Genomic DNA, 26269 nt, shown 5'->3' on the forward strand with positions numbered 1-26269 from the left:
ATGCCCGGCTTTTTTTTTTAGTAGAGACGGGGTTTCGCCATGTTAGCCAGGAGGGTCTCGATCTCCTGCTCTCATGATCCAGCAGCCTCGGCCTCCGAAAGTGCTGGGATTACAGGCGTGAGCCACCGCGCCTGGCCTCTTTTTTCTTTATAGTTGACTCTAGTCAACTACAGAAACAGAGAAGTGCATGGGAAGAAAACTCTTGGAAAATTTGACTTGTTTTCCCTGAAGCTTGGAGTTACAAAATCTGATGGCTTCATCTCAAGTGGAAACTTGATTGAAGAGGGGGAATTCCAGTGGCTACGACCTTATCACTCAGATTTTGGTAGAAAAAAAAATGTTGCGGTTGTTTTTCACCATGAAATAGTAAATATCACAGAAAGCAACTTGACTGTAGATGACTTAAAAGGCCACTGCATAAGGTGACTATGTCTGGTGCAAGGCCACAGCAACAGAAAGAAAATGGACTGTTCTGCTATGGTTGGTGTTGAGAAGTCATGACAGGCCAACCAGAGCATGAACACTTTATGTCACAGAACTGTAAGGGGGAGACTCCCAGCTCCAGTAAGGTGGAGGTGGAGAAAGTGTACATACAAAGACATGTAAGTACCTCATAGGAGGAAGACAACGTATTGACATCTGCCAGCAAGTGAACCTAGCACCCAAGAAAGAGTTATAAATAGTATTAGCTAAATAGACATTTATTTTCCTTTACTACTCATAACTTTTTCCAACTTCAATCTTGGAAGAACCAAAGACAGGATAGTGAATGAAGGGAGAAGAGCAGAAGAACTGAGAGAAACAGGGAAAATACAGAACATGTTTCCTTACTTTGTTGAAGGTCTCCGAGGATGAGTCAAACAGCAACTAGGGCTGGGAGTGGGGAAGAGGTGGAAAGAAATGTTTGAAATGCATATGAAACAGAAATTTTGGTTCGGATTAGACTAATGAAGCTATCCTATTATCTGAAAGTAATAGAAATATATATCAGATATACCTGGGAAATCTTCAGGGTGAAGAAGGAATATTTGACTTTGCACACTTAAAAACAGAGATTAGAAAAAAAATAGTCTATTTTTTTCTTGTATGTCCACGAATTCCAGGCCATTCTATAAACCAGTTATAACTTTTATTCTTTAATCATTACTCTAATGAGGTTCTGATAAGAATAGTCAATAAATATGAGCTGACTCTAATAGTTTAATTAGAGTTTCTAGAAATTATTATTTTTTAAAATTTGAATGTGATTCTGTGTTTTTCCACTTCCTCCTTACTATTTCTCTATTTTATTCTTCTTTGTAAATCTGGAAAAGATGGAACTAAGAAACTCTGAAGCTATGACAGAACCCACGAAACACAATAGCTAGTTTGGCTGGCCTTCCTTTCAAATACTGTTTTAAATAAAAACTAACACACTGCTTTGATTGCAGTATCAAGAAGAAATGCAAAAAACCATTCTGTTTTTGCAATTGCATGGGAATCTATCCCTTTTTTGTTAAGGGTGATTGTTGACAGACCAGAGCAACTACTTACTCTTAGGTGCATTAGTCTGTCAGACAGTTTGTCTTCTTCTTTTTAAATACTATCTTTTGTTCCAATGTAGGGCAACTGTTCTTCTGGTGTTCTTTTTTCCTTATAATATTAACAGGTGGCTTTGTCTAAACTAGGCATAGGGTTGTCTAGTTTCTGGATTTTTCTAATTGCTTAATCTAAGCAACTATTCATTTTTTCTATACGTTTTTCTAAAACAAACTACCTTTAAAGTATCCCATAGCCCTTGCAATTCAGAAAAAGACATTCCCTGACTGTTTTCTGACTAAGTCTGCCAACTCAGATTTAAGATCATCAAAATGAAAGTAGATAAGGAAGTGAAGTTGTGATATCCAAACTCTTATGGAGACCAAAATATCCCAGAAAGTGGAAGTTAAGGTGGTCTCTGAAATAATGGGTAGATTCCTTCTTTCCTGCGTGTATATAGGATTGGATTTTGACCAATGTATTTCGAAAAAAAAAAAAGAAAATTTCAGAGGTAGCTACTGAGAGGTCTTATCTATTTTATGTACTTTATATATCAATCTGTAGTCAAAATTTATCCATACATTTTGTGTCAATCAGCCTGATCACAAATTCGTTCTGCATTTTCTGACCAAATTTTAAGATTCCTGTATCCCATAAGGACATGAGCTAATTGATAGATGTTAAAGAGATCCAGACTATATGTCCCAAAGACAATCCTAAATTCTTCAGTGAACTTTTGTCTCTCCTTAGGAGGATTTGGCAAGTACTTACCTGGGTTATGCAAATTTAATCTTGACCAAGGGTTAAAACTATAAAACCAGCAAGATTGGCCATCATCTCCAACTACATTGGTTGAGAATCACTTTCCTTTATCCTACCAACGAACTAAGTGACTTGTTAAGCTGTGCTGTCACTGGGACTCCAAGAGGGAGGCCTCATGGGATCTCCCGTAGACTCTATCCTCATGCAAGTGGCTCCAGCTGAGCAGCAGAGGGCCCAATCCTGATCCAAATCTTAACACCAAAGACGGGACAGAAATTAACCAGAGCAGCTCTTAGCATTATCCAGCAGTTCTCAACTGCAAGATGGTGGGGAGAAATTTCTCCCCCAAGGGGCCAATGTCTGCAGGCATTTTTGGTTGTTGTAAATTTGTGGGTGTGCTACTGGCTTCTAGTAGGTAGAAGCCAGTGACACCGCTAAATGTCTTGCAATAGGTGCAGCCACACAACAAAGAATTATCCAACCCAAAATTTTATTATTGCAGAAATTGCGAAATCCTGGCATAAGCCTTTGTGCTAAAAATGCCAGACATGAGAAGACGCTAAAGAAGAGCATTTAGGGGGAAAGGGGCAGTACTTTTAAAGCTCTAGCAGAATGGACCAGTCAGAATTCAGTTAACTTGGGAACTCGTTGGTCAAAAATGGCAGTCTGAATAGGAAACAGTTGTTACTTCAGGTTAATAGGTATTGGCTGGGTAATACATGTTTATCCAGAGGGGTGGGGAAAAGGAGTTAGGGGCTAAGTCACATGCAAGAGAGGCTTGAGAGAAAGCTGTGGGAGATGACAAGTGAGGACAAATGAGGGCCAGAGTAGAAATGTGTCTTTCAGGAACAATGTGAAACACATACAGGAAATTCATGGGAGTGGAAACATGATTCCAAAGTCCAGAATGATTCTGTCTAACAGAAAAATTTTCTCCCTTTAGGATAAATAAGAATACGAAGCGTGATAATTAAGTTAGTTTACTGTTCAAAGAACTATACAATAAGAGCTATAATCTGCAATATGGGCCTAGCCAAGGCAATATTTAGATAGAGAATATTAAACTTGTTTTGTGTCTACTTTATAGTCATACCAAAGATTTTTAATTGAATAATGTTAACTTCATTGCTTTTTACCCAGCTGATCTTTGTACAAACTAAAGTGGGCAGGATTCCTTCCTACGATGGAATGTCTTCTAAAACAAACATGGTGAAAAGTAGTTAAGGGCAACTTCTGTGGAATATAGACAGTCTGGATTGTTTGTCCTGTTTGAATGAAATCTGCAGAGATTGCAGGCTTTTATTCAGCAGTACAGAAGCAAGTTTCTTTGAAAAATGTTTTTAAATACAAACATCAATTTATCATTAAACTTACATATTTTTAAATGGTCCTCCACTAACTGTTTTTCTGAGTTAAACAAAAATATATGAAGGAAATTTAACAGGTTTAATAGGTGAAAAAGACTTCCTATCACAACCAGGCAGAGAAAATGACATTTCATGAGTGGAGGCCTGCCATCAAAATACTTTTAACAAAGCATCTTCCACAAAGCAACCTGGGCAAAGACTGAGGAACAGAGATATGCATATGAGGTAGCACAATGCCTAGTAATAAACAGGCCTGTTTCTTTTTAATGTGTAATCTTTTAGCTTTCTGCCTGGATGATGTTATATAAGGCCATCATAATCAACAAATTTCACTGCTGCTGAGGAGAACAGGAAGTCTAAACACATCAGCAATTTCTTAAGAAAGTGCAAATGCCAAACAAATCAGGAATTCATTAACTAGATGATGCTGACATTTCCCAGTGGCTTTTGGAGAACTGAACCATTCATTCTTCAATCTTTATCTAGGGAACAGGGGGCTCTCTGATAGTACATATAAAGTGTGATTTTGTTTAGACTTTTAAAAAATCATGATCTGATGTTCATTCCTACTTTCAGTATTTTATTGGATATGACCTAAGTCACCTCAGGGAGTGATGGACCTTCCATGTCTTATTCCCAATTTATTATGCTCATTGCTCTTCTCTGGCTGGAGACTTTGAAGTATCAGTATTATCTACAACTGCTTATAGATGACAGCTATAGTAAAATTTCTTTTTGAACTCCCTTTACATTTTTCTACAAATATTAGTTGTTATTTTTAAATTAATTTTATAATTTTGTCTTTACAATCTTTGATATAATGGAGTCGGATGGAATCTATTCACAGCCTATAAACTGCAAAGGGAAATAATAAATGGCAAATTATTTCTCTTTATCAGATGAATAGATAGTCCACTGGTCAGAATAGGAGGGATCTTAAAAGGAAGACAATAAGAACATAGGGTATGGGCACACAACTTCACACAGTGTGGGGCAAGTAGAAACAGTCCGTGAGTAATTATATTAAATAATCAAATAATACAAAATCTCACAATCATGTGGATTAACAAACAATTCCCAGATGAGGCTGCTGAGTAAAAATGCTTTCTAAGATCTTTTCTCGTATATTTGTTTTTCATAACATAAAACATGGTCTGATTTTTGAATTGTAATAAACTTCCTGTTCACAAAAAGTGAAATTTTTATGTTAATTACGTTAAGTGAAGAAGTAGATGCATTCAACAGTCAATTATTATATCAATATTATGTTAATAGTTCAAATAGCTTCCTACCATAAATCATGTTGGTAGAACTTTAGACGTTTACCTGTCTCAAAAGTAATAGGTAGAATATATCTTTTTTAATTAAACTGATGTTAATTGACATTTTTCTGTATTAAAAATATTAAATTTTGACATTGATTAAATACCTCGAGGCATTCTTGCTTTGGATATAATTTTGGGTAACATTTTAGCATGTTTTTCAAAGTATAATTTATTTTATTTTGCCATTCAGTAAGCAATAGAGGAAAAGGGCCGGGCGCGGTGGCTCGCGCTTGTAATCCCAGCACTTTGGGAGGCCGAGGCGGGCGAATCACGAGGTCAGGAGATCGAGACCACGGTGAAACCCCGTCTCTACTAAAAATACAAAAAATTAGCCGGGCGTGGTGGCGGGCGCCTGTAGTCCCAGCTACTCGGAGAGGCTGAGGCAGGAGAATGACGTGAACCCGGGAGGCGGAGCTTGCAGTGAGCCGAGATTGAGCCACTGCACTCCAGCCTGGGTGAAAAAGCGAGACTCCATCTCAAAAAAAAAAAAAGAAAAGAAATAGAGGAAAAGAAGAATATGCTATTGTTTTATAAATGTAGCAACTTATAACAAAGTATTTTTCAACTCAAAGAGCCAATAAGTTTGGTAAATCGCCAGTGGTATATTTGCCTAACCAATCAAACTATTTCAAGTTTCATATTTTTCAGTGTTTCCTAGTAGATCCTAAAGTATTTAAATTATGTTCCATCAGAAATAGAAAATTATGCTCTATTAAGTTAAGGACTCATCTAAAATGAGAATCAAGATCCATAGTTTTCAGTGGATTCTAAGTATTTACTGAAAAGGTCAGAAAATGTTTTACATATACACATTCATGACAAATCTTGAGCCAACCTTAAAGCATGTAGAAATTAAATCTATGTTCATTTTATCCATTTATTGTTATATAGCTCTTACTATTTAACAAACTTGATAACTCACAAGGAAAACATAAGAGGTGAAAGATAAAATGATGAAATTGATGAAAAATAAAATTCTATATCCCCACAGCAACTTTTGGAAATACAGTGAGAAGTTTAGAGAAACACATAAAAGTATCATTTAAATATTTTGGCTAGAAGACTTTCAGTTCCAAAATAGCAGCATAGAAGCAAGCTGGCTTCACACCTTCCCCAACAGAAAGCCAAAAACAAATACATAGAGTTGAGATTTTCACCAGCAACAACTCAGAACTAAAATATATGAATGAGACAGTTCCTGGTGCCACAAAGAAGGGAAAGAACTCTGAGCAAATAAGAAGAGAATGAATCTTCAATATTTGCAATACCTTCCTCCACCATTTTGCCCAATACCAAGCACATGGAAAAATCCCACAACCCATGATTTTTCACACTGGAAAAAATGAGATTGAAGTGATAAACCAGCTTCCTCACAATCTTGGCAGGAAACTTGTCCTTGCCTTAACCCATGGGAAGGATCATGACTGCCTGAAGGAAGAAATATCACTAAGGACAGGCAGAAACAAAGCAGGGGTGTGGGCCTGCCATCCCCAGCCCCAGAAACTCTACTCTGCTACTCAATGAAAAAGGACACCAAATCGGAGTTGCTGATTCAGCAGTACCAACCTGTAGGAGGTATATTCCACAGGTCCCCTGGGCACAAACTCCTAGCCAGCCCTGACACAATAGTGGGATAAACCCTTTGCGACCTCCCCAAGTCAAGACAGGGAATGCTCCAATCACTTACTAGATCTGAGGCAAACTTGGGCCTAAGGTGCTACCTAGACCAAAAAAGGAGACAGCAACCTAACAGTAAAGACTCACTAAGCAAATACAACCCATATAACTCAAAACAAGCCAGACAGAGAACACTGGTATAAATAATCCTTCAATGCAAAGACATAGACATATAAACACAACAAACAACAGCAAATAGGGAACCATGACCTCCTCAAAAGACAAAGCAAAAATCCAGTGACTGACCCTAATGATACAGTGATTTGTCAGCTCTCTGACGAAAAATTTAAAATAGTAGTTATAAGGAAATTCAGTTATCTCCAAGGTAACACAGAAAAGCAATTCAGAAATTCATCAGGGAATTTAACACAGAGATTGAAATGATTTTTAAAAATCAGACAGAAATCTTGGAACTGGGAAACAGATTTGTTGAATTGAAGAACTCATTAGAGTCTCTCAACAGCAGAATGGACAAAGCAAAGGAAATAATCAGCTTTAAGACTGGCTATTTGAAAATACACAGTTAGAGAAGAAGAGCAAAAGAACAGCAAAGACTGCCTACAAAATATACAAAATTACCTCAGTAACCAAATGTAAGAATTATTGGTATTCAAGAGAGATTTTAGCAAGAGCAAGTGGTATAAACCTTATTCAAAGAAATAATAACAAAAAACATTCCACAACTTGAGAAAGATACAAATACCCAGGGAGGGTCTGAGAACACCAAAGAAATTCAACCAACTAATCTACCCCAAAGCGGATGATAATCAAACTCTCAAAGGTTAAGGACAAAGAGAGAATCCTAAAAGTAGCAAAAGAAGCAAATAACATATAAAGGAGTTTCAATTCATCTGCCAACAGACTTCTCAATAAAAACCATACAGGCCAGGAGGGAGTGGAAAGACATTTTCAAAGTGCTTAAAGGAAAAAATTTCTATTCAAAATATTGTATCCAGCAAAATTATCCTTCAAATATGAAGGAGAAATAAAGTCTTTCCCAGGTTAAAAAAAACCTGAAAGAATTCAACATCACCAGACCCGTCTTAGAGAAAATGCTATAGGACACTCCTCAATCTGAAAGAAGAAAAAAACCACACTAATTTGCAAAAACGAAACTCTTCAAGGTGTAAAACCACTGGTAAAATTAAGTACACAGACAAACCCAGCATACTCTATTACTGTAATGGTGATGGGCAATCACTCGTAACTCTAGTCTGAAACCCAAAAGATAAGTCTATCAAAACCAATAATAACTACAGCAACCTGTTAAGAGATGGGTAATATAAAAAATTTCAGTTGAGACACCTGAAGGTCAAAATGTGGATAAATGTAGTTATAGCATAGTTTCTTTTGTCTTTATTTCTATTCCTGTATTGGTGATCTAAGATAAGTTGTCATCTATTTGAATAACTTGTTAGATCTATAAGTTGTTTATTGTAAGCCTCATGATAGAATCACAGCACAAAAAACTATGATACAGTCACTAAAAATTTAAAAAGCAACAAATTAAAACATACTATCAGAGAAAATTACTCAACCACAAAAGAAGACAGTAATAAAGGAAGAAAGAAATCTCAAAGCAACCAGAAAACAAGACATAAAATCACATTAGTAAGTCCTTACTTATCAATACTAACCCTAAATGTAAATGGATTAATATCTGCAATTAAAAGGCATAGAGAGGCCAAATAAATAGAAACAAGACCAAATTGTATGCTGCCTTCAAAAGCCTACTTCACCTATAAAGGCATACATGTACTGAAAGTGAAGTGGTAGAAAAAGATATTCCATGCAACAGGAAACCAATAAAGAGAAGGAGTAGCTATACTTATATCAGATAAAATAGAGTATCAATCAAAGAGTGTAAAAAGAGACAAAGATTTTCACCATATAATGAGAAAGGGGTCAATTCAGCAAGAGGATATAACAATTATAAATATCTATGCACCCAACACCAGAGTTCATAAGTATATAAAGAAAACATTAAGAGATGTAAAAGGAGAAATAGACTTCAATACAATAATAATAGGAGACTTTAACACCCAACTTTCAGTAATGAACAGATCATCCTGACAGAAAATCAACAAACAGCAGTTAAACTACACACTAGGTCTAATGTGCCTAACTGACATTTACATAACATTTCACCCAGCTATTGCAGAATATACATTGTATTCATCATCAGCACATGGAGCATTCTCCAGAATAAACTGTATCTTAGACCACGAAATAAGTCTCAACAAATTCATAAAAATGGAAATTATATCAAGGATCTTTTCTGACCACAGTGGAATAAAGGACTAGCCTGACCGACATGAAGAAACCCTGTCTTTACTAAAAAAATACAAAATTAGCCGAGTGTGGTGGTGCATGACTGTAATCCCAGCTACTTGGGAGGCTGAGGCAGGAGAATCGCTTGAACCCAGGGGGCAGAGGTTGCGGTGAGCTGAGATCGTGCCCATTGCACTCCAGCCTGGACAACAAGAGCGAAACTCCATCTCAAAAAAAAAAAAAAAAAAACCAAACAAACCTCAAAAGCACAAGTAACCAAAGCAAAAATAGACAAATAGGATTACATCAAGCTAAACAGCTTCTGTACCACAAAGGAAACAATCAACAAAGTGAAAAGAAAACCCACAGAATGGGAGAAAGTATTCACAGAATGGAAAGTATAACTATCCATCTGATAAGGGATCAATAGCCAGAATATATATAGAGAAGAGCTCAAACAACTCAATAGCAAAATATTTCAAAAAAAAAAAAAGAATTATCACCAAATAATCTGATTTTTTAAAAATACAAAAGATCTGAACAAACATTTCTCAAAAGAAGACACGCAAACAACAATAGATAAAGGAAAAACTGCTCAACTTCACTAATCAGAGAAATGCAAATCGAAGCCACAGTGAGATATCATCTCATCCCTGTTAGAATGACTATTATTAAAATGACAAAACACAACAGATGCTAGTGGGGATGCGGAGAAAAAAGAACACATACACTGTTGGTGAGAATATGAATTTGTACAGCAACTATGGAGAATCTCATAGTATGAGGATTCCTCAAAAAACTAAAAATTGCACTATTATATGATCCAGGAATTCCAATAGTGGTTATATATCCAAAAGAAAGGAAGTCAATATGTCAAAGGGATATCTGCACTCTCAAGTTTGTTGCAGCACTTTTCACAAGAGCCAAGATATAGAATCAACCTAAGCATTCATCAGTGGATGAATAAGGAAAATTTAGTACATCTACATGATGGAATATTATTCAACCATAAAAAGAATGAAATGCTTTCATTTGTAGCAACATGAATTAATCCAGAGGCCATTATATTAGGTGAAATAAGCGACGCCCAGAGAGACAAATATTGCATGTTCTCACTCATATATGGTAGCTTAAAAAATGGATCTCATGGCTGGGCACGGTGACTCATGCCTGTAATCCCAGCACTTTGGGAGGCCAAGGCAGGTGGATCACGAGGTCAAGAGATGGAGACCATTCTGGCCAACATGGTGAAACCTGTCTCTACTAAAAATACAAAAATTTGCCGGGCATGGTGGCACGTGCCTGTAGTCCCAGCTACTCAGGAGGCTAAGGCAGGAGAATCGCTGGAACCCAGGAGACAGAGGTTGCAGTGAGCCAAGATCGCGCCACTGCACTCCAGCCTGGGTGACAGAGCAAGACTCTGTCTCAAAAAATAAATAAATAAAATAAAATAAAGGATCTCATAAAAAGACAGTAGAATGGGGGCAGGGTGCTACAGGCCAGAAATGGTACAAGGAAGGGAGAGATGAAGGGGGAAAAAAGAATATAAATGTACTTATTACCACTGAACTATACACTTAGAAATGGTGAAGATAAATTTTATATGTATATTCCACCTCAATTAAACAAAGTGTAAAAAACGAAGAAAACAGAAAAAAGTTGAATGTTCTGACTATATATACTGGGTGAAGTTAAAAGATAATCTAAGCCATAGTTGCTGGCCACTAATAATTGAAGTTAAAAGACTAGAATACATTTTTACAACTTAAAATCACTTTCTTAAAAGGTTTTTGAGTGAATAGATAAAAAATGCAATTCCATAATAGTTAAATAATTATGTATCAAAGGTCAAAAGCTTAAACCAAAGCTTTACTCAGGGGCAAATTCAGAGTCTTAAAAACTTCTATTTATTACTGGATAAGAAAGTAAGAAAATAAAGAAAAATTTCTTTAAGTGCAAAAAGTTAAGAAATAAGCAGCAAAACCAGCTTAAGGAAAGAAGGAAAAAGGAAGTAATTAAAATCAAAATTAAAATTAAAGTATAATTAATATATTAGAATGCTTTGTAAAAATGTATTTTATTAACATAAGGGCTAAATGTTGGAGAGACAGAATCTAAATAAAGCAATAACTATTTTAATTGAGAAGTATGGCAATCCTTCAAAGAGCTAAAAGCAGAACTACCATTCAACCCAGCAATCTCATTACTGGTTGTATACCCAGAGGCATGTAAAACATTCTACCATAAAGACAAATGCACATGAATGTTCATTGCAGCACTGTTCACAATAGCAAAGACATGGATTCAACTTCAATGCCTATCAATGGCAGACTGGCTGAAGGAAATGTGGTACATGTACACCATGGAATATTATTCATCCATAAAAAAGAATGAGATCACACCTTTTGCAGAAATATGGATGGAGCTGGAGGCTATCCTTCTTAGCAAACTAATGCAGGAACAGAAAAGCAAATACTGCTTGTTCTCCCTCATAAGTAGGAGCCAAATGATAAGAATTTATGAACACAAAGAAGGAAAAAACAGACACTGGGACATACTTGAGGGAGGCGGATGGAAGGAAGGAGAGGAGCAGAAATAATAACTATTGGGTACTGAGCTTGATAATATGTAAAACAAACCCTTGTGACCTTGTGTTTGTGTAGTAAACCTTCACATGTACCCCAAAGCTAAAATAAAAATTAAAAAAAAAGAAATATGGAGCAAATGATTTCCATACTTTAAAAACTGCTGCAGATGATTACAAAAGATTAAAAATTTCCCATTCTTTATTAAGTGGGGTTTACTTTTTTCCCATAAATATAAAAACAAACATCTATCTCTTTCTCTCCATTTCTCTCTCCTTTTCTCTCCCTCTCTCTTCCTTCCTACACGCCCCCCACACATGCATATTGAGGAAAAGCACAATAAGTAAAACCAATTCATAGTATTTTTACAGATAAGGAAACAAGTCAAAGGTAATTAGGTGACTTGTATATGATCGTAGAGTTACACGGCTGAAACAAGATCTCTCTCCCTATGGCTTCTCTGCATTAATGGTTCCCTACATATACTGACTACATAGTCAGAGTTAGGAAATTGATCTGATTATTTGATGTGATTAGCATATCAAATTCTGAATTCTTTGGTTATCAAATATGTTCTGAAGCCAAGAGGGGCTCAAGTATATTAGCAAAAATTTTTTAGATGGTAATAGAGCTTTTAAGTATACATCCACAGTTACCATCTATTAATCTTCGTCTTCTACAACTTTACCCAAAAGTTTTTTTTTTTTTTTGCAGGTTAATTTTTTTTCATTTTTTTTTTTACATTAAGTTCTGGGATATATATGCAGAACGTGCAGGTTTGTTACATAGGTATACATGTGCCATGGCGGCTTGCTGCACCTATTGACCTATATTCTAAGTTCCCTCCCCTCACCTGCCACCCCCCAACAGGCCCTGGTGTGTGTTGTTCCCCTCCCTGTGTCCATCTGTTCCCCATGTTCAGCTCCCACTTATGAGTGAGAACATGCAGGGTTTGGTTTTCTGTTCCTGTGTTAGTTTGCTGAGGATGGCTTCCAGCTTAATTCATGTCCTTGCAAAGGACGTATCTCATTCCTTTTTTATAGCTGCAAAGTATTCCATGGTGTATATGTACCACATTTTCTTTATCTAGTCTATCATTGATGGGCATTCTCTCTACCCAAAAGTTTTAACCAGAATATATACCTATGTTCATGTACCAGAACATTTACTGTGTTTTCAGACATGTGAAGATCCCATAACTATGAGTCCCTTTGCTCAAGTTTTATCTGTTGATTACTTGAAGTTTGCCCTCTAATGCTTTCTTCAAAAACAATTTATTTGGACAATATTTCTTAAGTTTTTGCATATTCAAAGCTGTTTTACAGTAGCCTTTATACTTGAAGTAAACTTGATTGGATATAAAACCATAAGCTTTGCATATTCTTTCATTGGACACTTGTAGCATGTTACTAGCCAATCTTTATCTTTGAAGTCTTGTAATTCTAAGTTATATCTCTATGTGGATCATTCTGGGCCAGTTTTTATTTGGCCCTTCAATTTCAAATGTAAGTCATTTTGCTTGTCTAAAGAAAGTATTTGGTATAGTTTTAAATAGTTGTTCTATCCTATTGTTTTGGTTTTCTTTTTCCAGGACTTAAGTTATACAGTTTTTGGATCTCTTTTGGCTGATTTATATATCTATGATTTTTCCTATAATTCATTTTTATCTCTTTATTTTAACTTCATTTTGTTCTTTCTTTTTGTATTTATATCTTCTCTTTGTGTGTTTCTATTTCCCCTATGTTCTTAGTAATTAGTCTCTATTTCTGAAAATTTTATCTTTTTCTTCAATTCCCCTGCCAAGTTCTTCCAGTTATAGTTTCAGACCTTCCTTTTGTCTTATCATCACCTCCCTGAGATCTTGTGCTTGTGTTACGTGAATTTTTCTTTATGGCTCCATTATTTTCTTTTTTGGATTCATGTTGTTATGTTGGCTACAGTTTTCATCTGCCTTACTCAACAATTTTCTGATACATTTTTATAATTAGCAGAAAAAATATGCTACCTCTTTTTCATATTTTAATATTTTTGTATGAATACCATAAATATTTCTTTACTGTTACTTGAATAAGTTAAAATTTCCTTGAGTTAGAAAAATATTAAGAAGGGCCAGGATAACTTTCCAAGTTACACCTGTTAAGAATCTTCTGAGCAAATGGCTGTTTCTTCATTATATGGTGCTTCTGTAAAGACATGTTTCCACTGCCTCTTAGAATCTAACCTGGCTCTGGAAAACTTCTACTGCCAACCCTCAGTTCTTTTTGGTTTCTTTCTAGGTTGGAGTCATAAGCAAATAGTTTTTCTTTTGAAGGGCTTTTTTATTTCCCCCTTACTGGAACTTTCTATACTCTTTCTCCACGAACCTAAGACGTCACGACCCGCGCCATCTCAGACCTGCGCAATCTCAGATAATGCTCAGGTAGGGCATTATCTTTCTGGAATTAAATATTTGCTGTAAATTTATGAGATCTACTACAGCTGAGTCTCCCTTGTGCCCAATTTTCTTGTCCAGAGCCCTGTCACAACCTCCTATGTGGACCTAAGGTCAGCAAAGTTGTTTTCGATACCTTTGCAAATAGTTTTGAGTTTGGTCATCTTGATTCATAAAACACATATGTTGTTGATTTTGTTTGTTTGTTCTATGAGGTTTCAAGAAGGAAAAAATGAGATGATTAACAACCATACTATTATGTTTAAGAGGAACTGAAAATCTCTCAGTTTTGTTACTTATAATTCTCCAACAAAATCAATTTTTTTCTTTTCTAGAATCAACTTAGTAAACAATGGTATCTTCTGACAGCAAATTATCTCACATACTAGAATTTAATAAATCAAAATAAATTTTAGCATGCTATGAAGTATACTTGTTTCACTGTGTTATGGATCGAATTGTGTCCCCTTGAACTTCATATATTAAAGCCTTAATTCACAGTATTGCAGAATGTAACTGTACTTGGAGATAAAATATTTTAACAGGTGATTTAGTTAAAATGGAGTCACTGGGGTGGGTCCTAATCCAATCTGACTAGTGTCCTCATAAGAAGAGGAAATTTTGGCACAGAAAGATACACCAGGGATGTACATACACAGAGGAAAGGTCATGTGAGGACATAGCAAGCCAAGCAGAGAGGCCTCTGAAGAAATTAAGCCTACCAATACCTTGATCTTGGACTTCTAGAGTCCAGAACTATAAGAAAATATTTCTATTGTTTAAGCCACAAAGTTTGTTGTGTTTTGTTATGACTGCCCTAGCAAACTAATATGTACTGTTAACACTGAATATTTTCACTGAGAAAGAGTAAGCACACCTCTCTAGTACCCAAGGGAGAAAATGGGAGAGGTTTACTATTATGAGTGGGGGTAAGAGGATTTGAATTCCTATCCTCAGAGTATATGAATATACCCCATATTTAGCTGCAGTTTTTGTTGTTATATGATTATTTCAAAATGATTTTATTCCTGTATAAATAGTTCTTCAATTAATGCGTTCACCAGCCATAAAAAAAATGCTTATTTTTTTCTATTTTTTCCCATTTCACCATTTTTTCCTTCTTTCCATCAGAATATTTCTTTTCTCAATGACTAATATTCCATTATCTTCTGCATACATACTTGTACCTTATCAAAAGACGATCATGAGGATTTTCTGGACAACAGCAAAATGCTGGGGTTTTTTTGGTGGGTTTTTTTGTTGTTGTTGTTGTTTTGGTATTGGCACACATGTTGATGTTCCCACATAGCTGATTAGGGGTTAGAGATTGCAGGTAAAGCTGTTTAGACATGTAGAAGCCATAGGTCATGTGCACTGGCACGTATAACCCAACGCCCTCCAGATGGTTCTAAAACACTTCCCACTCCAGAACCTCACCTTAGCTGTACCACAGCAATTCTACCATCAAAAACCTAATTACCTTAAGAAATTTAAAGAATAGCTGAATTTGATTCTAAATCTGGTTTGAGAACTAATCAGATCTATACTGTAAATAGTCAATAAAATTGCCTTGTGTGCCACACTTACAGTAACCCTAAAATGTTTACGATCATTGAATAAACACACTTTCCCTTAGAAACTACATTGATACACAGCAAGGTGTTTGGTTTACTTTCATTTTCAAAAGTGTATTTATTGTGTGTGATGTAAACTTGTATGTAATTTTTTATTTTTTCACATTTTACTAGAGATATTTTTGAAAAATAACATTGCTGTTTCAAGGCCATATCACTACAAAATCAATTTATTAAAAACACTTCTTTAAAATCGTTTAATGTTCTCTTTGTGGCAGTTTATAACTAAAAGTTAATTGATATTGTACCGATCTAAAACAAATTTTAATGGTTATAAAATCCATCAGCAAGTATTTTTGAACACTGTTATGTGCTCAATGCTGGGCATTGCAAAGGTATTTAAAATTATTATGTTGATTCATGTGAAATAGTGTAATAGCCAATACTTGACCATATTTGACCTACAAAATGGCAATTTCTTTTGGTACAGCCCAATACCAATAAAAAGCAAGTGCTCTCCTTTCCAAAGGCATGAAAGTTAATGTTCCATAATCACATTTTATAGAATAATGTAATATCTTAAAAGATGCTCACAAAATAAAGTATAAATCTCCACCTTGACCAAAATTAAAGTAACACCTCAGTTACATAGCCATGGTATCACTTTAGATGCTAATAACCTTTCTTAGATGTTATTAAATTATTACAATTTTTTGAACTCTGTGAAATCTATTACATATATAATAGCCTTAAAACATACAGAGTCGCAAACATTTCTTTTATGAAAATTTAAGGGTGTAATTCTCCATCCTAAACTGTGAGGCCCTTGGAGATAGGGAGTCTTATTTATCTTTGTTTCCCTAGACTTGTTTTGGAACTTGGGATATTATTACAACACCAATAGATACACTGCAACACAATTCTGATGCTAACCACCCAGAGTTAGCAGAAACACCACAAGTTAAAGAGCATGGTTCCCAAAGAGACTGCCCTTACTTAAGACATCAGCTACATTTTGGAGGTCCCCAGACCACCCACACTTCTCACCAACAAGCTACATAACCCTTTCAGGTTTCACAATTCACTAGAAGAACTGAAAGAACTCACAAAACTGCTATACATATGAGTACAGCTTTATTTAAAAGGATACCAGCCAAATGAAGAGACATACAAGGGAAGGCCTGGGAGACTCCCAGGTGCAGTGCTTCCATGTCCCATCCCCATGAAATCAGAGCATATCACCCTTCAAGTCTATCCATGTGTTCACCAACCAGGAAGCTTCACTGAGTTCCAGTGTCCAGATATTTTATTTGGTTAATCCACTACTTAGGCATGATTGAGTGAATCATTGTCTATGTGATTGAACTTAATCTTTAGGCTCCCTCTCCTCCCTGAAAGTTGGACTGACTCAAAGGCCAAACCCTCTCATCACTAAGTTGGTCTTTCTCATGACCAGTCCCTATTCTGATTCATCTCCCTAGTATAAATTCAGGTGTGATCCAAGGTGTTCATACATAACAAAGATACTTCTATTATTGAGGAAATTCCAAGGATTTAGTCTTTCTTTCAGGAACCAGGGATAAAAATCAGTCAAATGTTTTATTATGCAACTAATGTACTAGTGCTTATCAAGATTTATTGAAGAGACTACAGAATATGCATTTAATTCTTTAATTTCTTGTCATTTGTATATAGAGAGAATAAGCTGGTATCACCTTCATTATCTCCGTCAGTCTTCTTGCATTTATCTTATCAGAATGAAAAACTATCTAATATTAGCATATGTCACAATTTCATCTCAATAACTACACTCTCCCTTTCTCTATGCTCCAATAACACATATTTTGTACTACTCATATAATACTTTTCAGATATTTTGGATAGTCATGCTTGTCTACTCTTTAAAATTGTTAATTTGATGTCAGTAAGTGTGACATAAAGCTTTGATTTCCACACAAAAGTATGCATTCAAATGTTTTTAATGCTTTATTGAATTTTGTGAATGTTGCTGTTAAAACACACACATATATGTAAGCCAAGCTAAGTTTTCTCAAGAACGTTTATATATGGATTCTATAGATTTGATTGATAACATTCACTTTCAGATTTCTTACAAATTACAGCTTTTGAATTTTGTGGCTATATAATCTGAGCACTCATCAAAAGACAGTAAAACAAAACCAATTTAAAAATGCTGGCTGGCTTACTAAAAACTTTGCTGGAGAGTTGGTTGCTTCCACTTATTTCAAAATTACACAAAAGCAACAGGGAGAAAGCTGAGCATGGTGGTGTACACCTACAGTCCCACCAACTTGGAAGGCTGAGGTGGGAGGATCACTTGAGCCCAGGAGTTAGATACCTGCCTAGGCAATATAGAAGATATCTCATCAAGAAAAGGCAACAAGGAGACCAACAAGATCAAGAAACATAAATTAAATCTCTGTAGAAAATCTAGAAGACTATTGAAACTACAAACCACAAAACAGGTAGAAGTTGTGCCCTAGAGCAATTAATGTTTTTGTTGGGGAGGGTGGGTCAGGTCTAGACCTATGATTGCAATACTCAAAAAATGCTGGCTAAGAATGGCTGTATAAGGGGCACACTCAGATAGTCAAACCCTAAATTCCTATTGGCAACATCAGTTCTAAAATGAATGCGCTTAGCTGAAGATGTGGAAGCATCTCTGAACCCAGTTCTGTCTTGATAAATATAGAAAGAAGTGTTATAAAAGTAATCCTGCAGACAAGCTATATTTGCATGAATGGTCTAACCAAATGCTAGGGGAGAGTAATAACAGGGACTTTAGTGAAAACAATTTGTTTCTAATGGATTTTTAAAAGGTAAAGGATAAAAAAACCTCACACCCAAACCATGGGCTTGAAGGAGATTTTCTGCTATTTTATAACGTGGTCCTTAGGACATACAAACTTTATGTACATGGCTAATTAAGGAAAAGTTTATTCATTCAAAAGTAAGTTGTCAATAAAAAAGAAAAACAGCACTGGTTTGCGCTATAGAATGATATTAGAAAAAAAAATAACTGGAGATAGAGAAATGATGAAAATACTCTACTACAGATATATTGCCACAGAGCAGATAAAAATCTTGACCAAATATTTTTAATGAGTTAGAATGACTATCTATAAAACAAGAACATAAAAGTTACAAGAGCTCAGGAAAAGACTGTGGATCAATAAATGCAGATGACATGTGAGCTATCAGAACTCAGAAAATGAGTAGAAGATACAAAGGAAACCAATCCCAAAATGAAGGCCAAATGGAAAGTGCACAGAGAAGAGATTCTGATGAAAGCACAGAAAGATAAATAGAAAATGAAAATAAGAAAATTGAAAGGAACGATGTTGAAACAAAAACATAATTTAAAAGGATTAGAGACATAGCAAATGGGCTAAAATATACATATTATTAAAATTTCTGAAGAAAAAAGCTAAAAACGAATAGAAATAACCACATAGTTATTTTCCAACAAAAACAGACTGAGACTCATAAAATTCTTGAATTATAACCAATCATACATTTTATATAAATAAATACAAACAGGCCTAGGTTATCATTAAGAGAAAAGGACTTTTACATTGGATCATAAAGCAAATCCAATTCTGTGCTATATAAAAGTGTCATATATGAAACCGCAGAAAACAATATATTTCAGAAATGGTGGAAATAAAAGAATATATTCTAGACAAATTCAAACAAAAAGAATCAGGGTCATGATCTTAATAAACGTCGCATCACCTGCATGACCCCCTTTGAGGTTTTTGGAGTGTACCCAGCAATGGGTTCACATAGTCATTAGTATTAATATTTATAAAAATTGCTAAATAAGCTATTTTAATCATAATCCTTCTACTGACTCTTGTCTCTCCAAGTTCCCTTCTCTCATATTATCCAGTGTCAGATAACATTAGATTTACTAATTATGGGTGATTGTAGGATCTAGTTACAGAGAAGTTTATCAGGGGAACCCACCTCCGATATTTCAACGTAGGTTCTCTTCTATTTTCCCTAAGTGTCGGCCAGTCTGAGAAATAAAGGGAAAGAGTACAAAAAAGAGAAATTTTAAAGCTGGGTGTCCGGGGGAGACATCACATGTTGGCAGGTTCCATGATGCCCCCTGAGCTGCAAAACCAGCAATTTTTTGTTAGCAATTTTCAAAGGGGAGGGAGTATATGAATAGGGTGTGGGTCACAGAGATCACTTGCTTCAAAGGCAACAAAAGATCACAGGGCAGAAGGTCAGGGTGAGATCACAAGGTCAGGGCAAAACTAGAATCACTAATGAACTCCCATGTCCCACTCTGCATGCATTGTCATTGATAAACAAGGTTCAAGAGCAGAGAACCGGTCTGACTAGAATTCGCCAGGCTGGAATTTCCTAATCCTAGCAAGCCTGGGGGCACTGCAGAGGGCCAGGGCGTGTTTCATCCCTTATCTTCAACTGCATAAGGCAGACACCCCCAGAGCGGCCATTTTAGAGGCCCCCCCCCGCCCCGGGAATGCATTCTATTCCCAGGGCTGTTAATTATTAATATTCCTTACTGGGGAAAAAAATTCAGTGATATTTCTCTTACCCGTTTTCAATAATAAGAGAAATATGGCTCTGTTCCGCCTGGCCCACAGGCAGCCAGACTTTAAGGTTATCTCCCTTGTTCCCTGAACATCACTGTTATCCTGTTCTTAAGGTGCCCAGATTTCATATGGTTCAAACACACATGCTTTACAAACAATTTGTGCAGTCAACACAATCATCACAGGATCCTGAGGCGACATACATCCTCAGTTTATGAAGATGATGGGATTAAGAGATTAAAGTAAAGACAGGCGCAGGAAATTATAAGAGTATTGATTGGAGAAGTGATAAATGTCCATGAAATCTTCACAATTTATGTTCTTCTGTCATGGCTTCGGCAGGTCCCTCCATTGGGGATCCCTGACTTCCCGCAACAGAAGTTGCATTGGAGAAGCTTTAGTTTGCATATGGTTGGATAGCCTAATTTTTTCCATTAGAGAAATAATCCCTGGAATAGTACCACTGTCACTTAGCCTAATGCACCCAATATTATGGCACAGAGGTGCAGGACCAGAGGCCATGCAGCAAATAAGCAAGTCCTACAGCGCTCATCACCAAAAGTGTAGGTGATGGAAAGAAAACAAGATTTAAAATGTATAGAGTCAGAAATTATTCTGGTAAAATGCATATGATCAGAGATATAAAATTATAAGCAAAATACCTGAGTCTCACTGATGCCTCACCAAAATGGAATTTATGTATTGTTAGAACTATACTTGATTAGACAGAATATTTAATTATACATGCAGCTCTTTTTAATGTGGGACTTATGCAAAGTAAAATTTATCAGAAACTTTATCTTTGTAGAGCTCAAAATTATAGCAGTATTGAAAATAGCACATCTATGAGAAGTCACATATTGTATGCACCTCAACTACCAATAAAAAACAAATTTTAATTTTTTGGCTAAAAGAAAAACTGAGTAATTTTTCTATTAAAATATTATGAAATATTTATAAATATTTTTAAAAACATGAAAGATTTATAAATATTGTTAAAACATTGTTACAAGATGTTACCAAAGTATGTGTCAAAAAATGTAGGAAAAATCTTTATAGAAGTGTCCTATTAGTTTCTTGTTACTGCTGTTACCAAATTACTAAAAATTGAGTGGCTTACAACAACACAAATTTATTATCTTAGAGTTCTGAACCTCAAAAGTTTAAAATAGGTCTTCAGGGCTGCTTTCCTCTGAAAAAGCTAGAGGAGAATGTGTTTTCTTGCCCTTTTCAGCTACTAGAGGCATTTATTCCTTGGTTTGTGGCCCCTTCCTCCATCTTCAAAACCAGCAGTAGCAGCTCGTCTCCTCTTTGACCCTGCTTCCACCCTCCCATCTCTCCCTGTTATCTTTAGCCCTCATGCCTTCCTCCTATAAAAACCTTGTAATTACACTGGGCCAATCAGATAATCCAGGATAAACAACATGTCTCAAGATCCTTAATTTAATCACAACTGCAAAACCCCTTTTATTGTATAAAGTAACAGTCACAGTCTCCAGGATTAGAATGTGGACATTTTGGGGGGACCATATTGCAGCCTACCACAGCTGTATTAGGCAACTAATTGTGCATATATAATCAGAGATGTAAAATTATAAACAGAAGATTTTATACGTAATACATAAACAGAAGATATATATGTTAGCTATGTTTTGTGACTTTTTTTGGTAGTTGTCACCATTTTATAATTGATAATTTGTTACTTTTCCTAATTCTAAATATATATTCATCTTCAACCCTAATTTTTAACTTGAAAATTTTATCACTTGAAAACATTGTCAAAAACCTGAATCCTAAACTTCAATATCATAATTTGGATTCAGTAAGTATGTAAAGTAGCAGTAATTCTTAGCTGCCCACCAAAATCTACTCTTCTTTTTCTTTAAAAAAAAAAAAAAAATCCAAGATTGTACTTTCCAGCCTTCTTGTAGTTAGGTGTAGCAAAATGATTATCTTTTTCCAATAGAATATAAGCAGGCATGATGCGTGTTATTTCCAGGCCTGGCTCATAAAAACCTACCAGATGCACTCCCTTAGGTTCTCTTCTCTTGGCCAGGTAAATGGAAGCGACAGGAGGTGGGACAGCCATGTGATGAAAGTAGCCTGTGTCCCTGAATGACCTCATGTGGGAGAGCCACCCCAACAACTATCTGCCTGGAATACTCACAAGAAATAAACTTATTGCTAGTAGCTAAATTACTAAATTGTTTTTATCATGGCCTAATCTATTCTGGCTAATATAAAAATTGGCACCGCATTAAGTACTGCCACAGCTAAGAGCTTTGAAATGCGACAAAAATTACAGCAGGGGCCAAGCAGCAAGAAAATAGATACAGCAAACTAGAAGACTAGAGATCATGCCATGCCAACACATTTGGTAAAACCATTGCCTAGAGATTTTGCCATACCAACACATTTGGTAAAACCATTGCCTACAAAAAGTCGGACGGCAGAACAAATGTCCATGGAGTTTGTAGTAAAACCCAGAAGAGACTGGAAAAAATTAGACTATTTAGTGTGTGTTAGTAATGATCATATTTAGCAAGATTACCAGAAAGAGATGAGATTAGGCCAAAATTGGATGGTTTCAAGCAGAAATTAAAGTGGACAGAGAGAGGGCAGAGATTAAAATTACAGGGTTGAATAATTCAACTTCCAGAGCCCAAGTATAATTGATAAATTTGGGGAAATGGTTTCGTTTTAGGCTACTAGAAGCTTGTTAACTCTTCTTGGTTATGCAAAAAGATTCAGTTCTTTGTTAAGATTCAGTTCTTTGTTAAATATTGTTATCAGGTATTATTTCATATGACCTCAAGATAGCCTCCACTGGTTAAGAGAAAGAGAGATCTAGGAGCAGGAAAGCAAATAAGTAAGTGGATTTGAGAATATAAGTAGGTTATAGTTATAAGCAAAGAAAGAAAATAGATTATAAGTCCAGTGAGTTCTTGACAGAATTATATTCTGAACCTAAAAAAGCAGATGGGAAGGCTTTGAATGTCTAAGTCTTAAAACAACCCTTATGTTCTCAACATTTCATGGGCAGGAAGGAGGCTGTGAATGCTGAATAGCCTCCAAGCCTATACTGGAGTCAGGCTCTTCAAAACCCACCTCCATTATGGCCATGGAAAACAATGATCAAAATAGTGTCTTTCAGATGTAGAGCCAGGGGGCAAGGAGAACACCAGACAGAAGAGTCCCTTTCAGAAAGCAGAGTCAGTGTCTACTTAAGAAAGTCTCAGGCCGGGTGCGTTGGCTCATGCCTGTAATCCCAGCACTTTGGGAGGCCCAGGCGCGCCGATCACGAGGTCAGGAGATTGAAACCATCCCGGCTAACACGGTGAAACCCCGTCTCTACTGAAAATACAAAAAATTAGCCAAGCGTGGTGGCCGGCGTCTGTAGTCCCAGCTACTCGGGAGGCTGAGGCAGGAGAATGGCGTGAATCCGGCTGGGGGGTGTTGGGTGCGAAGCTTGCAGTGAGCCGAGATCACGCCTCTCCACTCCAACCTGGGCGACAGAGCGAGACTCCATCTCAAAAAAATAAATAAATAAATAAATAAATAAATAAATAAAGAAGAAAGTGTCTCCACTGCCAGGGGAAATAGTCATCATGCCTGGTGAGCAGGATTCCATCCTAGGTATGTGCCAGCCACCGACATTGTTTCCTAGTCCTCCTGTGTCTGAGTCCTCATTGCAGTTAGATTATCCCTGTTCCACCATTGTGCATTGGGGGTATGTTTGGGAAAGGTAAAAAACCTATTTTTTAGTTCACTGGTTGTCGTACCATGAAGAAGTATATCTGGATCTTATAGAGAACAAATACCCAGAGATCCTAACTTTTGGCATAATGATGTAACTGGACAAACCTTGGATTCTTTCCCTTTGGAGAGTGTATCGTGTGTTCACTGTGTGAGGAGAAAGACTGCACAAGTATTTGGTAGCCAGGGGCTATGAAAGAGACAGCTATCTGTGTATAAAACTTTCTTCTGCTCTTTCGTGCACATAGCAAGGCTATATTTTCTAGCCTATCCTGTATCTAAGTGGATCCATGTAACCAAGTTCTATTCAGTGAATGTGAGCAGAAGGGATACGTGCTATTTAGCAGGCCTGTCAGATAAAAACCTCCGGTGGTGCCCCTGCATGCTAAATGGAGATGACAACGAGGTCATAGGCGATGGTGAAGGCACAGATGGAGGGAGCCTGAGGACCTGAATTACTGTTTAAGGAAGAGCTGCTCTGCTGATCAGAACACCCACCTAGGGCAGAAAGTAAACTTCTATTAGAGAAATAGATATAAAAATAGTCTTACAATATGTTAGGATGCACAAAATTCATCATAGTTCTGATATCTTAAATCTGCTACATGAACTTTAGAACAACATATGATTTCTATGTATTTCAGTTTCTTCATCTTTATAATGAGGATTTAGCTGATGTCCAAACATATCTCTATACTTGTAAAAGATTGCATTTATCTGATGATATTCCAAAATTAAATATAAATTAATTTAGACCCACTCGTTTTATATTGCCATTCCTCTTCTTAACTCTTTGTGTGTAGTATTAAGATCGAAGATGAAGTTTTCTATTTTTAAAATGCTATGTCAAATACCTGTATATATGATTATTTTTCTAGCCAAATACTAAGACATTTATATGTCGGAAAGGCTTTCTTGAACTATACTCGAGACCCCCAAGTCATTTACCTTACATCTTCCTGATGCCTGGATTTCCTTCCTTACCTATTTTGCAGTCCATAATCCAACAGTCCCTTAGAACACCCTCAACTCCCTTGATGCACTCTCCCTGTTGTGTTTACAATGTAAAATGGATCTCTATATTAACTCAATTATCTGTCCACTTCTTACAAGTACCCATGCAACTAATTAGAGTTAGAGAAAAATACACAATAGTGACTTCCCTTAATGTAAATGTGTAACCACACCCTACAAAAAGATATCAAGTATGCTTAAACATCAAACTTCCCTTGTAAATGTACTCCCTCCCTTCCTAAAATGACTTTCATGCTTTTCCTCTCTCCTTAGATATTCAACTTTCCCCCACCTACTCTGCCTCTTGACTTGCAAGGTATTATCTTGCCTCATATTTCATTAAGAATAGACTCACATTGGAACTGTCTTATCTTCTCACCACCAAATCTACTAGGCTTTCTGCATCTGTTTAATATTGTCTGCTGTCCCTCCTCATGAAATAGATGGAATTATGACCTGTCTTTTACCCAAGGTTTGGGCTTTCCCTTGTGTTGTGGACTCCATCTCCTTTCATCTTCTAGAGGAAGTCACTTAGCAATTATCTCATCCTTCTTCTAATCATCAGCTTCTACCATCAGCATACAAACATTTTTAAATTTTTCCTCATCTTTGAAAAAAAATTTGTTTGCCCTCCTGCTCCTCTCCTGATGTCTTCTTATTCTCTACTTCCCTTCATAACAATTCTGAAAAGATTTATCAGTGGTCATTGCTGTTCTTCCTAAAATATTGTTCTTTCTTTAACATGCCCCATGTGGGGACGTTGCCACTGTTCAATTGATTCTACTATTGCCACCTTATAAACAGTCTCCAAGTACTTACCTCGGGTCAACCTTCAGCTGCTTCACACATAATCAACTACTCCTTCTTACTTGTAACTTTCTTGAATTTTACAACGTCACACTCTCTAGATTTTTAAATCTTCTACAATTTTTATTCTGGCCCCAAATTCTCTCCATACCTCTAAATATTGATTACTCTGGGATTCAGCCTTTTTATTTTCTCTATTTACACAAATTCCTCTCTATTTACACAAGCCCTTTTACCTAGTCCACTGCTTTCAATATTAGTATTAGTCCGCTTGTGCTGCTATAACAAAATACCGTAGACTGAGTCACAACAGAAGCTTACGTTGCACAGTTCTTCAGACTAGAGTTTGAAATCTACATGGTTATGTTCTGGTGAGGGCTCTCTTTCTGGCTTAGAGATGACCACCTTCTTGCTGTGTCCTCACTCAGGGGTGGGAGGGTGAAGATATTTGATGTCTCTTCTTGTTCCTATAAGGGCACCAGTTCTATTGAATCAGAGCTCCACTGTTGTGATTTCATTTAACCATAGTTACCTCCCTAAAGGTCCTGTCTCTTGTACAGTCACATGGGATGTTAGAGCTTTTACAGATGAAT

The sequence above is a fragment of the Hylobates moloch genome, unplaced genomic scaffold (genome assembly GCF_009828535.3).
Source record: "Hylobates moloch isolate HMO894 unplaced genomic scaffold, HMol_V3 SCAFFOLD_6, whole genome shotgun sequence".
Lineage (NCBI taxonomy): Eukaryota > Metazoa > Chordata > Mammalia > Primates > Hylobatidae > Hylobates > Hylobates moloch.